We start from the raw sequence: 16,327 nt of genomic DNA on the forward strand, positions 1-16,327 counted from the left end.
AGGTAGAATGGCCTAGGTTGAAGTTTTGCAAAAATGGCCATAGGCCCATATGTGAAGTTAATTTGGTTGTCTTCTCTTTTTTTCTTTGTCCCCTTTGATACCACTTGGCATGGTTTAGGGTTTAGAGTATTGTTCATCAACTTCAAATCAACCTCATAGCAAGATCACAATAATTAGGCATGAGCACTATGCACACCATATAACTCAAATAAAGTTTTTGTTGGTTCCAAAATTTGGAGAAGGGGAATTGTTCCTTTTTATTGATTTGAAAACTTGGGATGTTACACACATGACTTCAAGTGGCACATTATTCATGCTTCATGTGTTGACCAAACTTGAATCTATTCTTCGTTTCTTGTATTGGTCAACCTTTTATCTTCTCATGCTCTATCATACTATCTTGAGGTGTATAAAGATCTCTTAATTTGTTTGCATGCTCTAAATTTTAATCAACCATGGCTCAACTCATGAGCCTATCATGACACCGACTTAGAGCCATATCTTGAGTTCTTCATTTGAAATCAAGCACTCAAGATCTTGATCATTCATTGCTTAACACATAAGCTAGAGCATGGCTAATGTTGAGTTCCACATAAGAACTCCATCTTCATTTCTTCTGCTTGATCATATCACATATATGACTTCAAATCGATGATCTTGATACCGATACTCAAGGTATATCTTTTATCATCATGGCATCCATATTTGAATCCAACACATGGACTACAAGTAGTACCTATGGAATATTCCTTCATATAAACTCAATGAAAACATTAGTCCATAGGGGTTGTCATTAATTACCAAAACCACACATAGGGGCAATGTACCCTTACACCCTCGGATTTGTGAGGGCGACCTTGCTAGTTTATAAAAAAGATAGTACAATGATAAAATGAATGAATCCTAGTGATCATTTTTCTGAATTTCTATATTTTTGTTTTGAATTGATGAACATTTTCTTGAATATCATGAAAGAATATTATTAAACCTAGTGGACTCTTTTGAACTCGGAGAACATTTTTCCAAACATTGTGAATAGTTTTTCTAGACTAGTATCAGCTTCTTTTGAAAACCATGAATTTTTTTTTGACAATGTGAACATATTTCAGAATATTAAAAGTTTTAAAGTAAAAAGGAAATAAGAACAAAAGAACAAAAAGAAATAAACCTTTTTAATTTTATTAAAAATATTATAATTTTTTTGTCAAAATTGTACTTATTTATCAAAAAAGTCAGTTAAACGGTGAAAATGTCAAACCTCCTGAACATTCTTAGGAACCTCATGCACATTTTTCAAATAACAAACATATTTGGAATCTCATGAAAGTACTTTTTAACCCCCATGACAAAATACAACCCCATGAACATATATTTTCATCAACTTGGTGAACACTTCTCTACCATCATGAACAAGTTCATAGACTATGAACTACTTTATCAGAAAACCATGAAGATTTTTTCAAAATAGGAAAATTTGAAAAATATATAAAACAAAAAGTGAAAAATAAAGAAAGAAATAAAAGACACAACAAATATAAACACAAAATAAAAGTAAAAGAAAAAACATAAACATAATAAGGAATGAAATCGAAAACACTTCTTGTATAAGTCGGCCCATTAGCAGAACCCCTTTAGCGGGAGGGGGGATTGAGCCACAATGGGCCTTAAAAGAGCGTCATATAGGACTTCCGATTTTTTATCCAAGCTTATAGTGACAAATTTGCTAGTTGAGCATCATGACCTAACCAAGTATAGTTTGTCTTTCGGAGCCTTTCGAATTGACTGGCCCATTTGTGAGTTATCTCTTCTAATTTCTTCTTTTTTTGCTCCCATTCTATTTCTTTCCTTTTCTTCTCTTATTATTCTTATTAAATATCTTATATTTTTCATAAAGTGTGTATTTGTTTCATTTACAAAAAATCTCATTATGTTTAGCTTTAAAATTTCAAATTGCTTTGTGTATTTTATAAATACACTATCCTTGATGCCATTTAAGAAGATGTTCAAAAGTATGTTTTCATAACGGAAATTCGTCTTGGCTCCCGGGAGCATTTGCTCCCGGATTTTTGGGGAGCAAATTTTTTTTTTCAAAACTTTTCAAAAAATTCCGAAAAAAATCATGCACGTACCTGACCATGGCACGTACTACCTTGTGAAATTTCGGTGCGAAATGTCATCGTATGCGTCCTGGGCAAAAATGACAAATTTCCAGATCTGAGATTCAAAATTTTGGATCTCATTTCATGTCAGAAATTTGTCATTTTTGTCCAGGGCGCATACGATGACATTTTGCAACGACATTTTACACGTTGGTGCGTGCCATGGTCAGGTACATGCATGTTTTGTTTCGGAATTTTTTGATTAGTTTACGATTTGTTCTAATTTTTCGAAAAAACCGGGAGCAAATGCTCCCGGGAGCCAAATCGCCGCTCCCGTTTTCATAATAACTATTTGTTTCATGGATTGATGTATACACCTACTGAGTTATGAGAATATTCCATAAACGTAATACAATTTTACAAATGCATCTACTGTGTTGTTGATGTGCTCATCTCGGCGAGGTTTAGGGTCTGTTGATCCACTGGCCATGGATAGGGGTTCCCTCGAATGACAGAGATTGAAGGTGAGTCTACACCGGCCAGCATGTACTCATCCTCATTAGCGTATTTCTCGTTAGGAGTGTCTTGCTTTAGGTTTTTCTCAACCTGATTTACATTTGGCGCCTTGTTCATTTGGTTCGTCTAGCTTATTCTTATGTGTGTATTGTTCTTTGAATGTAATCTGGATTAGCAATCTTGTTTTTTCCACCAATTTGATGTTATTAGCGTAACCTTTGGTTTCGGCCTTCTTTCTGAACTAAAAGTTGCTCAGCCATCAAGAAATCAGAGATTGTCTTTTGAGACGAAAATTAGGGAGCTAGGTGTGTCCATAAAATTACCCTCGATTGTGTGAACAACTACGTTGTCTACTGTTTAGAAGCAAACTAGATGATCTAAAATTCTCACCGTCCTCTCAATAATATAATATAAGGGACAGTCTTTGTGTACGTGGTCAGCTTCTGTTTGTTGTTGTGAAGGCTGCTAGGTGTTATTGGCCTAGGTCCCAACAGACAGTCTTTGTGTATGTGGACTGTATGGTTTTGTTGCTGTGTTGCATTTGTATGATGGTAAAAAATAACTTGAGTGAGCAGTCATTAATGCGATAGACTGTGTGCAGTAGAGGCAAGTATAATGTGTGATCTTTTCATCGTGCGCAATCTTTTTGGACATATCAACTTTTTTATTTTCTCATTCAATGAAATTTTTCTAGACGTCCGATATTTTTTCTAGTTGCAAGTGAGATTGCAAACGTGTTATTTTTTCCCGTTACACATCGGGTTGTAAGAGAGGTTTTTCTCCAGTTGCAAGTCAAACTGCAACTAAATTTTCCTCCAGTTGCACCTGAGTTTTTCTGTAGTTGCAAGTTAGGTTGTAACTAAAGTCTCTCCAGCAGAAAGTCTGGTTGCAACTAAGGTTTTGCTTTAGTTGCAAGTCAGATTGTAACTGAGTTTTTCTCTAATTTTTCAGTTGTTGCAAATGATCTTCTCTAGATACAAGTAGTGTTGTAACTGATTTTTAAGAAAAAAGAATACAAATAGTTGCAACTTTGAGAAAAAAATAAAGGAAAAAATACCACCATGTTGTACCATACACGAGACAATAAAAGGAAAACAATAGAAAGCCATTAAGTAGAAAGGCCCAACAAACAAACAAAAAATGAGTATTGGTGAGGTGAGACAACCCAGGTTGTTGTCACCCAAATCCGGGAATAGCTGCATCTGAGTCAAACGCTCCAGCTGAATTACTAGTATGTATAGGTTAGTAGTTTGGTATCTATATTTGGCCGCCTTAAAAAAATTGCAAGATTGTAATATGGAAGAATTTTTGTTTTTAAAGATCTCAAAGATTTGCTCGTTTCTTTTAAATTTTATTTTGTATTTGCTAGAGGCGGTTCATGTATCTCTACCATGAACTATTTGCTACTACAAATATATATATGGTATTTATTGTAAAAAAAATATCCCAAAAATGACAGAGCCTAGTCATACCCACAATATAACAGATCAAGTGGCTTTAACTAAGCCAAGCATGGCGCCAACCATCTATCTACATATCAAGTTTTTAGTTTGCCAGGTCTCTTTCGTACAAATCCTACGGCAGCATCATGCCACCATCCAATTCCTTTGGATACATCGTCCACCAAGTATTTTACGCCGATTCGCAACAATGCACGAACGGTCGCTGTCCTGCAAAGAGTAATCCGAGTGGCCTAGTAGGCCACTAGGATATACGCGGATTATCCGAGTGCCTCCCGCGGCACCTTCGAGCATACTCGGGGTATATCTCCGTTCGTTGTTCCCTTGTTTCCCGTCCCCTGCCTCGCTTCCAACTGCTACGCACTCGACTCGATCCTCCGATACAAATTTCACTTTCTTCAAATATGAGTTGAATCGGGCAAATATGTACGCACTCGACTCGATCCTGGAATATGCCACGCTTGTAACTCTGATTTGGAGTCTTGTGTCCAAAATGTTTCAGTTTGGACAAGGCCTGTCTACCTCGACGAGTGTGTTCATTAGCCATGTGGTCTCTGCTTATTCTACATAGTATTTTAAGATGCATGAAGTCTTTTCTAGAATAAAAGAAATATCGATCTCTCTTAGCTTTTCAACTGACAGATGCACACAACCTAAATGATTATAATGTCTCTACAACGAAGAGCTGTAGGATGACTGTGCTGACAAGTTGGGTTTATAAACACCCTTGCAGTACTATACTTACTGAGAAATACAAATAATTCTGATGGGTTAAGACTATGTACAGATGAACTAAAGCATGATTGCATGGCACATGTCATCACTCCCACAAAAGAATGAGGAAATCACCGAGGGCATACTCATACACATTTTTTTTTTTTTTTTTGAAACGATACTCATACACATCTCTTGGTCTATTTGTTATTATAGTCAAAGCTCTAGAGGTTGAGATTCTTCCCACTTCTTTTCCGTTTCTTTCACGGATCAATTTTGTCTCTAGGCGATCTCGCGGAGCAAATTGCATAGACGAGTAGTGTCTAGGACTATCTAGGACGCCAGGACCTATGTGGAAGGGTTAAGCCGTATGACAATATTAGAGCATCTCCATCGGTGCCCTCAAATAGACATCGGTAGGTACGCCGGCACTACCATATCGAGACGTCGGCACGCTATCCTCCATTTAGGAAACGGGTTCTCACACCGGTGTTCCCAATACGGCGGCCCCGATAGATTTTTTTTAGCTAAAATAAAGATTTCTTAGTTTAGTTATATATTACAAATTTGCTACATTGCTACACTTGTAGCATACTGGCGCCCGGCGGTGCATTGGACGGCCCCACCCGTCGAATCCCAACTTCTCGTACACCGTGCGCTGCCTCTCCCGGTCCTCGCGTAGCCTTTCCCTATGCTTGGCGGAGAAGCGGCAGTCCGCCTCGATGGAGAGGTCGACGACGTAGCGCCACCGCTCCTCGTTATCCTCCTCGCGGGCATGGGCATCGTCCTCCACTTTCTTAAGCGACTCAAAGGACTCGAGGATCACCTTCTTTGCGCCGTCTGCTCCTCTGCGTCTGACCCGTCATCTGACTAGTCGAGGGACTCGTCGTTCTTCGCTTCCGCTACCGCCGCTTCCTCCTCCCAGGCCGGCAAATCCGCGACCGCCTATTCCTGCCGCAGCTGCAGCTCCAGCTCATCCCGCCGTCGCTGGTGCTCCAGCCTCTACATCCGCAGCCGCTGCTCCAGCGCCTCCCCACGCCGACACAGTTGCAGTTCATCTTGGTGCCGACGACCCTCCTTCACCTCCCGGCGCCACGCGTTCGCTGCCCGTAGTCGATGTCGCTCCATCTCCCGTCACTGCTGATCCGCCTGCCACTCCGCCTCCTGCTAGAGCCGCTCGTCCGCAACAAAAGCATCTACGGTTGCCGCAAGCGTCGTCGCTTCCCACTGCTCGTCTTCTGCGAGCTACGGGTCCTCCTCCACGTCCTCCTCCAAGTCGTCGAAATCGGGGGTGCTTGCAGGTGGATGCGCAGGTGGAGACTGGGGTGGAGGCAGCGCGAGAGTGCGTGGTAGGAAGGTGACGAGACATTTTTATCTACGGTGGCGGCTATGGTGTCTGTTGAGCGGAGGTTGCGTTTATATGCGACGCCGAGTAAGCGCGGGAAGCGGCAAGAAATGGCGGAAAGAACGCATGGGAACGCAGTATACGCGCGGGAAGCGGCAAGAAATGGCAGAAAGAACGCGTGGAAAACGTTGAGTACGCGCGGGAAGCGGCGAGTGCACACGGGATCCGACGTGTGAGGCGCCGGCGCACCCGATTCGCGCCCTTTGCGAAGGGGTCGGCACGGAGTTGCCAGCGCTTCTACTGGGCTCGGATCCGCACCGGCGCTTTTTGAACGCGTCGGTGTGAGCCCAAAAACCGTATCAGGCCCCAAATTTTTAGCTATCGGGGTAGCTATCGGGGCGTCGGTGGAGATGCACTTACTATCGTATTTTCCTCTTGGTATTCTGTCATGTGGGCGACCAGGGATCTCGCCCTTATTTGTGAGGCTTTTAATTAGATCCCTCATAAATCGGATCAACTCTCTTCTTTGCCGGAGCACTTAACTTTCCATAGGTCTGAATTTTAGTAATCTAGAAATGAATGGTGAGAGAGTTCTCTGAAAAATCCTTTTGTTTCTTCAAAGATATTATAGTATCTACTTTTATACATGGATTATCTATCATCAAGCGCTAAAAGTCTCTTGACTCTAGAAAATTTGATGATATGTTAATGAATGTAAATGTTTCGAAATTCGTAATAACTCATAGTGTATGCTCTGTTAATTTATTCTTTAAAAATTCTTTATCGCCATGCAATACTGAAACGAGGTTACAACCATTACATAATTATTAATTAGTGATCCCATGTTGGTCGTCGAGCTAGTATTCTATACAGCGACACGTATATTCCTTGCCATATATAGGATTGACATTTCCTATGAGGAAGCGACTTTACAATTTTCTGTGGACTAGTTGTTCTTATATTAACTACAATGGGAGCTGACATTCCTTGGTTTATATTTTAATTATAATGTGTTAACTTGTTATAGGGAATGCAAGTCAGCGTGCCACAGCACACATCCGCTATGGTTGGATGTGAAACTATCCTATGTTGAGATTCTCTCCATTTGGCCTTTGTAATTTTCATGAATCAGTTTTGTCTCTACGCGATCTCACGAAAGTAATTTGCAATAGACAAGTAGCGAGCAGCGTGCAGGACACTAGGACATATGTGCATATGACTACGTTATATTAGAACATTACCGTTCTCTTAAAAAAAACCTTGGGAAATATTATTATGAAATTATCACTTCCTTAAGAAGACAAAATTTTCAGGAATGTATGCCACAAAACTTTATAGAATTAGTTTCGCGGACTTCTCAATTTTTCACTTAAATTGTGAACTTCGGATAATCTTGAAATTTACTGGTAGGTGTCTTTTCCAAAAACTTCCACAAAATTAGTAGCAGCAAATTAATAGTTTCTTTAGAAGTGGCATAATTTCCCGGAAATAGTATGGGGGAATCAAAGATTTTCAATTAAATTGATTTTTCAAGATGATGAAATTTAATTTTTCCAAATATTTCCTAGATAGTATCATGAAATTATTAATTTTCTTCTAAGAGACACAATATAAAAAAACAAAATTGGTGTCGTGACATAAGTAGATTTTTGCTAAAATTCAATTTTAACGTGAACATGAACTAGTGCTAACATAATAGTTATTCTCATTACTCATAGTGGAGTAACATAAACTGGTGTCATGCATTACAATTCCTCCCTTTTCTTGTTGGTTTTCCCTCAATGGAAATAATATCCGTCTGCAATAAGTGATCTTCGGCCTTTTGTTCGATGCCGAGATCTTCTTCCCGGCGTCAATGGTGGTGTTGAAAGATTACAATTATCTAGGTATGGATATTCAGATTGTTATAAAAGCGACAAGCAAATAACTAAGAAAGATAAAGGTAAACGCAGCGGAGACACAAGATTTAACGTGAAAAACCCCTTCCAACACAGAAGGGGAAAAAAACCACGGGCACCAGCCAACAAAACTTCACTATATCGGGAAGTGTTTACAAACGCCGTGGGTTATCTCAAAATCTGATAAACCCTAGCCGGCGGCTTACAAGAAGTATTTATAGACGGTGGCAACGGTCCGTACGCGGGGGGCTGCCGCCCCCGCACCCATTCGCAGGCGTCCCTGCAGGGCACGACGTATGGGCTAACTTCAGACTGCGCTACGCTTCGACCCAAGCCTACCGGGGACGGGTCTTTCTCCGCTCGTCAGAAGTTAGCCTTCCTTTAGTATATGAATTTGGATCATAATATAACACAGATCTTGCTTCGCCAGATCGATTTTGGATCTTTTCTCATGGTTACCGCGAGGAGGATTATCCTTGCAGTTTTTGTCCTGGTTGCTAAGTCTTCGACAATGGTGATTCATACTCTCGGCTCTCCATCGACGTCGACAAAGATGATCGGTTATTATTCCCTAACATACTGCTGTTGGTAGTCTTGCCGATGTTGGGATGGTTGCGCGCGTGCACGTAGCCTTAGCATTGCGGCTCAAATAAAATTATTGGAGAACCTTCGTTGGTATTTACAGATCTATGGTTTGTTATGTAGCTTTGGTTGCTTTCAGAAAAATACAAGATTGTGTCTTGGAAGAAGAAAGAGTTTGAAAACCTCGAAGATTTGCTAGTACCTTTTAGACTTTATTTTGTAATCGTTCGAGATAGCTCGTGTATCTCTACCATGTACTATTTGTTATTATTATAAATATTTGTATTGATTGTCAAAAAAAAACTCAACCGGCAAAGCCGTTACAAGGAATTCAGATAGCGTTTGTGTTGACAAAGTTCGATATAAGAAAATGAGATCCTGGATCACGTATATATTGTGTAGTTTATAGCAGCTCTGTGTAGTAGTACATTATTGACCGAGGAAGCATGGTTACATGGACAAAATAAAGCATGCTTACGTGCTACGTGTCATCATTCCCAGAAAACATACAATTATGAAATCATCGAAGCCATCGACATATGTGCTGTTATTATAGTTCAAGTTACATGAGTTGAGATTCTTTTCATTTGTTCTTCGTTACTGTCACGCATCAATTTTGTCTCTAGGTGATCTCGCGAGAAAACAAACTGAAATAGACGAATAGCATGCAGGACACTAGGACATTTATGTACGGGCACGGGGTCGTAAGGTTAGAATAGCCCCGTTCCGTTTCTTGGTTTTAACATGTCTCGCGCTTCTGATTTTACGATGACGGCTATGGTTTACTGTCATAGATATCCATTTGTAGCACAAGTTAAACTTCCTTTGCTACTAACGTTCATATTTTCCTGTAAAATAAAAAATGTCATGCCACTTCTTGTGTTCTGTATTTATTATCTGCCATATCTTGAGATGTATGCAAGATCCTGCTTGTTTCTTCTGTGTGGTGACTAGTTGCGGCTGACTATACAAATCTGCCCCGGTTGATGGTACTAATTAACCAACTAACCTGTAACGGTCCATATATGTTTATTTTGCAGCCTTGTTTCATCCAACGATTTTATTTTGCGGGTAATGAATTAAGAACACTGCATATCAGATTGAGACAACGTCGACTTAATTTTCTCTTGAACACACACCGAGGTCATGGTGTCTCACGAAATCAAGGCCTAGAAAAGCTATGACTTCTATGATCATGCTTGTTTTTTGGGAGATTTGGAAGGAGAATAACTCTTGAGTTTTTCGCCACCACTCCTCCCCTGCATTCATGGTCGTCAAGAAAATCAAAAACAAGGCAAGAGTTTGGTTCTTAGCCGGTGCTAAATTTTTGGGCGAAGTAATTTCGGAAGAGTAGGCTCCCTAAAAAGTCCTAGGGATTGTCTTACTCCGTATCATTTGTTGTTTCTAAATGTATTTTTTCTCTGTTAATGAAAATGGTAAATCTTTTATCTCGCTTAAAAAAACTAACAACAGACAGTTTATATATATATATAAAGCTACTCTTGCAAGTTCTCCAAGGTGCCAATTGTCTGCCTGCCTAGTGTCCGACACGAAGTTTCAACTTGAAAGCACCAGCAGGTACGTATATTGACTGACCCTTTTTTTTCCTTAAGTACTCGAATCTTCTTCAGATTCTACGTGATGCTGCGTAGGCGTGCCGCGCGATCTCCGTCTCCTTCACGACCGGTCTGCGTGCAGGGTTGACGACGTCCTGGCAAACGTACACGCGGACTCGGACTCCCGGTCCCACCTGCCTTGGAGAAACAGGAGCTTGCCACGTTGCATCTACTGTGGTAAGCCGGCACAGTCAGCCTCGCCTCCTACTTTTTTTTTTTTGAGAGGTCCTCGCCTCCTACTTGGCGAGTTGGCGTGTCTGTGTACGTCAGGTCGGGGGCAAACAAAATCGGACGGCATAGACAATGAAGATGCGGTAATAAACAACAATAAGTGCAAGAGGTAAATATTCCCTCGGTACACTCAATTCTAGGTTTTGTTCAAGTCAAACAAAATTAAATTCTGATCAACTTTATAGGAAATAATAGCAATATTTTTATGACGTGAACTTGTTATATTATGAAACTACATTGAAAGATCCATCTAGTGAAACTAATTTGATGTTGTAATATTGCTAGATTTTTTTTTCTAGAATGAAGTTTGACTTAGGACAAAGCTTAAGCCATAATTCATGTTTGTATGGTACATATTGGTCCCAAAATCAAACATATCCTAGCTCTTTACCCATTTAATGTGAATTCAACCCTTCCCCCCTCTACCTTTTATGGCCATCCCACCCTGCCTCTCTAAAAAGAAAAGAAAATTATGAGCTGAATCCAATCACAATGGGTCTTACCGGAGGACACAAGTACCAGTCCATCATAGACGGGATGGTTGTACCTCTATCTCACCAGATATCAAATTATATGTTTAATAATGTCTTGTGTGTCTCATAAAAACATATTATATGTTTAATAATGTCTTGTGTGTCTCATAAAAACATATTACATTTTTATGAAAGTTGCGCTTCTACAAGACATATGTGGCATTTTGACAATCTTGAGTGTTTGTGATTTTTGTCCCAAAGTGTTGTGCAGTCTGTGTGGTTGTGACTTGTGAGTAATTAAGTGTGTATGTATTTGTAAATATAACATGGTTTGAGAGTTTAATTTAAACTCCCAAAACGATTTATATTCAGAAGCAAAGAGAGTACTACTACCTCTATTAGGGATTATAAGCCCCTAGAAATTTGAGCCTGGCTTTGAGTATGAATTTAACATATAGAAAAAATATGTTACTATAAAAATTATACCATTGAATTTATATTCGAAAGAAGTTTCCAACGGTATAATTTTTGTGATAAATAAGTTTGTACTGTTAGCACCGTTAAAAAAAATCTACCGAGATACCGATTTATCGTGAATCGGGTGGTAACCGATAAGATTTCGGCATATCGGCTAATTTATCGCTAACATCGGTACTTTGTACGATTTTTAGTTTGGTAGCCTGGTTTTCAGTCTCATGGCCGATACATTGGCTGATTTTCAGTGAAATCTGCTAAAATTCGGTCTAGCAGTCGATATTTTCGTCCTATTGTATTGTAGAACTGTGCATTAGCTCAAAGTTTCCATTTTTATTGATTCAAATACAAGAAGTCACGATAATACTTATGTTCAATGCTCTAATATTATTTTACATAGCATAGTATAGAAAATTTAGTGCCAAAAATTAGAATTTACCAAAAAATAAGCCAATAAATAGCTGACCGATAAAATCGACTAATCAACCGATAAATGATTAATCTTTATTTTGAGACCGACCAATAAGTTAACAGCTAACAATTTCTTAAACATTGATTGTTAGTGAATTTTATATTTAAAGTTAGGCTCAAATTTTGACGGAGGCTTACAACCGCTAATGGAAGTCGTGAAAAATATATATCCCGTATCCGTACTGTCTCAAATTAATTGACTGAGTTGTATAGATTTTAAGTTAATTAATTTTGGAGGAGGGAGCAGCAGCAGCAGATGCATTGCGTTTAGAGGTTTGGGTTTGGTCTGATCCAGGAAGAACTGAACTTCTTTTTTTACCGTGATCCTTTCCCCTGTCCGCCTCGAAAACCCAAGGGCGGGGCTGTCCCTGCGGCGGAGACACCAACCTTCCCCACCCCACGCCGGTAATTTCTGGGGGATTCGAAGAAGAATATGCTCGCCCATTCCCTAGGCGGCGGCAACGAAAGACCAACCGCACCTCCGCGAGGTCGCCGTCGCCGAGACCATCCCTCCGGTTTGTCGCGACGCCCTTGGCCGCGGCGCGGGATCTGGTCCGTATATAAGGCGTCACCGCGCCAATGGCACTCCCCAACCCGGAGGGAGGCTGCGCCTGCGACTGCGTGGGGAGCTGCCATTTGGCGCCAACACGCCGCTTCTTCCTGCTGCACCCCGGACGCCCGCCCGCCCGGGCACTGCAGGTATAATTTTTTCCCCTTTCACCTTCATTCATCCACTCTTATTGCCATTCTTGCCTCCGCATTGTGCTTGTCCTGCGTCTGCGCGCGTGGCTGTGGTATTGTGAGCAATCACCAGGCTTTCCTCATTTAGGTTTCTGGTAAATAAGTAGTGGGTCATTGTGAGCTAGTAGTTTTGTTTTCACTTCTTTGGGTGTGTGGAGGAAGACTCGGGATTGCTTAGTTCGTGAGTACGGTGCCATGGCAATGGAGCGTGCAAGTGCTCTGTGCCTGACATGTATGATGCATCCTCCTCTGCTCATTCGTTCTCCCTCATTGTTGTCTGTCACTCTGTCTGTTGCTTTTGATCAATGCATTGCCTCTCTGCTACCTTAATTTGCCTCAGATTCCAGTTATCCTAGAATAGAGCCTTTTTCCTCTTTGATTTGTCAAGAATTTAAGGTTATCCGATCAAGAACTGGTATTCAGTTCTAGCCAGAGCTTTCTGACGAAGATGAGTGGCAAATTTTAGCAACAGTGGCATCATGCTTTGGTTTATATTGGTTTTATTGGCGCGCATACAGAAAGCACATGCTTATCAAAATGCTTTTCTGGGAGTGCTTCAAATTCCTATATTGCGTTGGTGAACAAACTGTTTTAGCACAGTTTCTCGACCATGAATGGCACTAGAAATAGCCTTACATTACGAGCCTGGCTGTTGTTCAAGAATGAAATAGTTTATGATATGTTACTACAGCAACTTTCTACTTCTTACGGCTGTTTCAGAGTTTTGTAAATACGTTCTGGTATTTTTTTTCCCTTCATGATCACTATGTCATAATGAAATGAGATTACAACCACTGGATGATTATCAATTAATATTTCCTTCTGAGTCACCAAGCTAGTATCTTAAATAGCTGTATATATTCCTTGCTATGTATAGGATTGGCATTCATATGAAGAAGCAACTTTACAATTTTTTGTTAACTTGTTGCTGTGTAACTAAAATGGGGGCTGACATGCCTGAGGTTATATTTTCAAGTGCTAATGGTTGAACGGAATACTTGTCAGCAATCAGCATACCCACAAGATATTTTTCTTCTCACATATGCTGTCAAAACTAATGTTGAAAGAATCCTAATATCATGACTTTTTATGAAATTTGACAGGTTGATTTGTCGAGGGCCGCAATTGGTCGAAAATGGGCCCAGAGAAATCAATAGATGACAAATTCTCCAAGTTTCATCCAAGTTTGCCAGTAGACACTAGAATTGGCATAGTGGGGGCAGGGCCAAGTGGCTTATCAGCAGCATACGCACTAGCTAAACTCGGGTACTGCAATGTAACTGTATTTGAGAAACGCCACACTGTTTCAGGGATGTGTGAGTCCATTGACATCGAAGGTGAGGAACTTACTGACTTGCACTTCTATTCAGTCACCATTTTCTGCACTGTTGTAGTTGTAACTTATGACTGACAATTGTATTCAGGGAGAACATATGATTTGGGAGGACAAGTTATAGCAGCAAACAGTGCGCCTGCGATAACTCATCTGGCGAAGGAGGTAGGAGCTGAATTCGAAGAGATGGATTCACACAAGCTTGCTCTGATCGACAGCCAAACTGGAAATATTCGAGATCTTGAAGTAGCTGAGGACTATGTGTCCATGGTATCTCTGACTCTAAAACTGCAGGTGAGCTTCTGTTGTACAAGTGTGATTAGAAATTACTAGCTAGAAAATAGATACTCCGTACTAAATTCAGTACAAAAGTCTACCATTGGAATTGCTCACTCTATTGTTTGCATGTGCGTCTTTTGGTAACTCTTATAGGATGAAGCAAATAAGTCAGGCCGAGTGGGCATTCATGCTCTGAGCGGATTGGCGTCTGACCCAACTCTTCAGTTTCTGAAGCAACATGGAATAAATTCAGTGCCAAAATCTGTGGCCTATGGTTACACAGCTTCTGGCTATGGTTTTGTTCAAGACATGCCCTATGCTTTCATTCAAGAGTTCACTAGAACCTCTATGGCTGGCAAAATACGACGGTTTAAGCATGGTTACATGAGCATGTGGGAGAAACTAAGTCAGTCATTACCATTTGAAGTTCTTTGTGGCACGGAGGTTCTGAGGGTCAAGCGCAACAGCAGTGGTGCAAATGTAACCATCAAGACGAACAATGGGGACGAGCAAATTATTGAGTTTGAAAAAATTATATTCTCAGGTGCTCTCGGTTTCAAGAACGGCAATACATATCGATCTTCCAATCTCACTGGTGAGCATAATTAGTTTCACCTTTGTTTGAAGTTAGCGTTACAGCTGTCTGATTAGTTTGTATGCTCTTTGATTCAGATGGAGAAAATGAAGTGGTGGAATTGAATGATCTTGAAAAAGAACTATTCAGTAAGGTACAGACAGTTGACTACTATACTACTGTTGTTAAGATCAATGGATTTGAGCACATGCCAAAGGGATTTTACTACTTTGGAGAATTCATGGAGGATCCAGCAACAATAGGGAAACCAGTGGCAATGCAAAAATTCTTTGATGACACAGACATTTTCTTGTTCTGGTCTTATGGGAATTCAGCAGACATCAAGGGTTCATTTGTGGCTAAATGTGTGACCGACATCGTGAGTTCTATGGGAGGCACTCCTCAGAAAGTGCTTTTGCAGCGACGATTCAAGTATTTCCCCCATGTCAGCAGTGAAGGTATAGAATAATAGCAGTGTCACCAATATCCAAGGTTTTTATTACTTTTCCATATTCCAACCATGGCGATTTCTTTCGTTGCAGACATGAAAGATGGATTCTACGAGAGGTTTGAATCTCAGTTGCAAGGCTTTCAGAACACTTACTATGTCGGAGGTCTCCTAGCATTTGAGCTCACCGAAAGAAATGCTTCATACTCCATTGAGACAGTTTGTAAACACTTTGCCGTTGATGTTGAGCAAACTGTGACTCCTTATGTCAAGGTGAGCTAGAAAATACTTTCACAATACAAATTCAGCTATCACTACCACTTTCATCGTATTTAGCAAACTATTTATGCTTATGTTTTTCAATTATTGTTTCCACAGAGATTATTTCCTCTGTCCCACAACAGCAACCCTTCACCTCCTAGAGATCTTGGTGAGCTTGACGGTGTTCAGTTTCCCGACCTTCCATCGCTGGATGGATATTTGCAATACTGGGGAACTCACAGAGTCACTAAGAAGAATGCCATCTATACTTGGATCAATGAAGAAGGGAAGGTCATGAACCAAAGAACCTACCAGGAGCTTCATGAGAACGCATCTCATATTGCACACAAATTATTGACAAGCACGAAGCCTTCTATCAAGCCTGGTGACAGAATTATCCTTATTCATCTCCCTGGTTTGGAATTTATTGATGCATTCTTTGGGTGCATAAGAGCAGGGGTTATACCAGTACCAGTTATTCCCCCTGATCCAATGCAAAGGGGTGGACAAGCACTTCTGAAAGTCGAGAATGTCTCTAAAGTCTGCAGCGCTGTGGCAATTCTATCAACCTCTTCATACCATGCTGCTGTACGTGCAGGTTATGTCAAGAACATGGTCACTCTAGCAAAGAGTCAGAAATGCTCAGCACAGTGGCCTGACCTCCCATGGGTTCATACCGATTCGTGGATAAAGAACTACCGGAGATGTCCAGACACCTTCAACTCAGACAATGTTTTGTCTATGATGACCAAGCCCCAGCCAAGTGACTTATGCTTTCTGCAGTTCACTTCAGGTTCCACTGGTGATGCCAA

Source organism: Lolium rigidum, chromosome 7 (genome assembly GCF_022539505.1).
Source record: "Lolium rigidum isolate FL_2022 chromosome 7, APGP_CSIRO_Lrig_0.1, whole genome shotgun sequence".
Lineage (NCBI taxonomy): Eukaryota > Viridiplantae > Streptophyta > Magnoliopsida > Poales > Poaceae > Lolium > Lolium rigidum.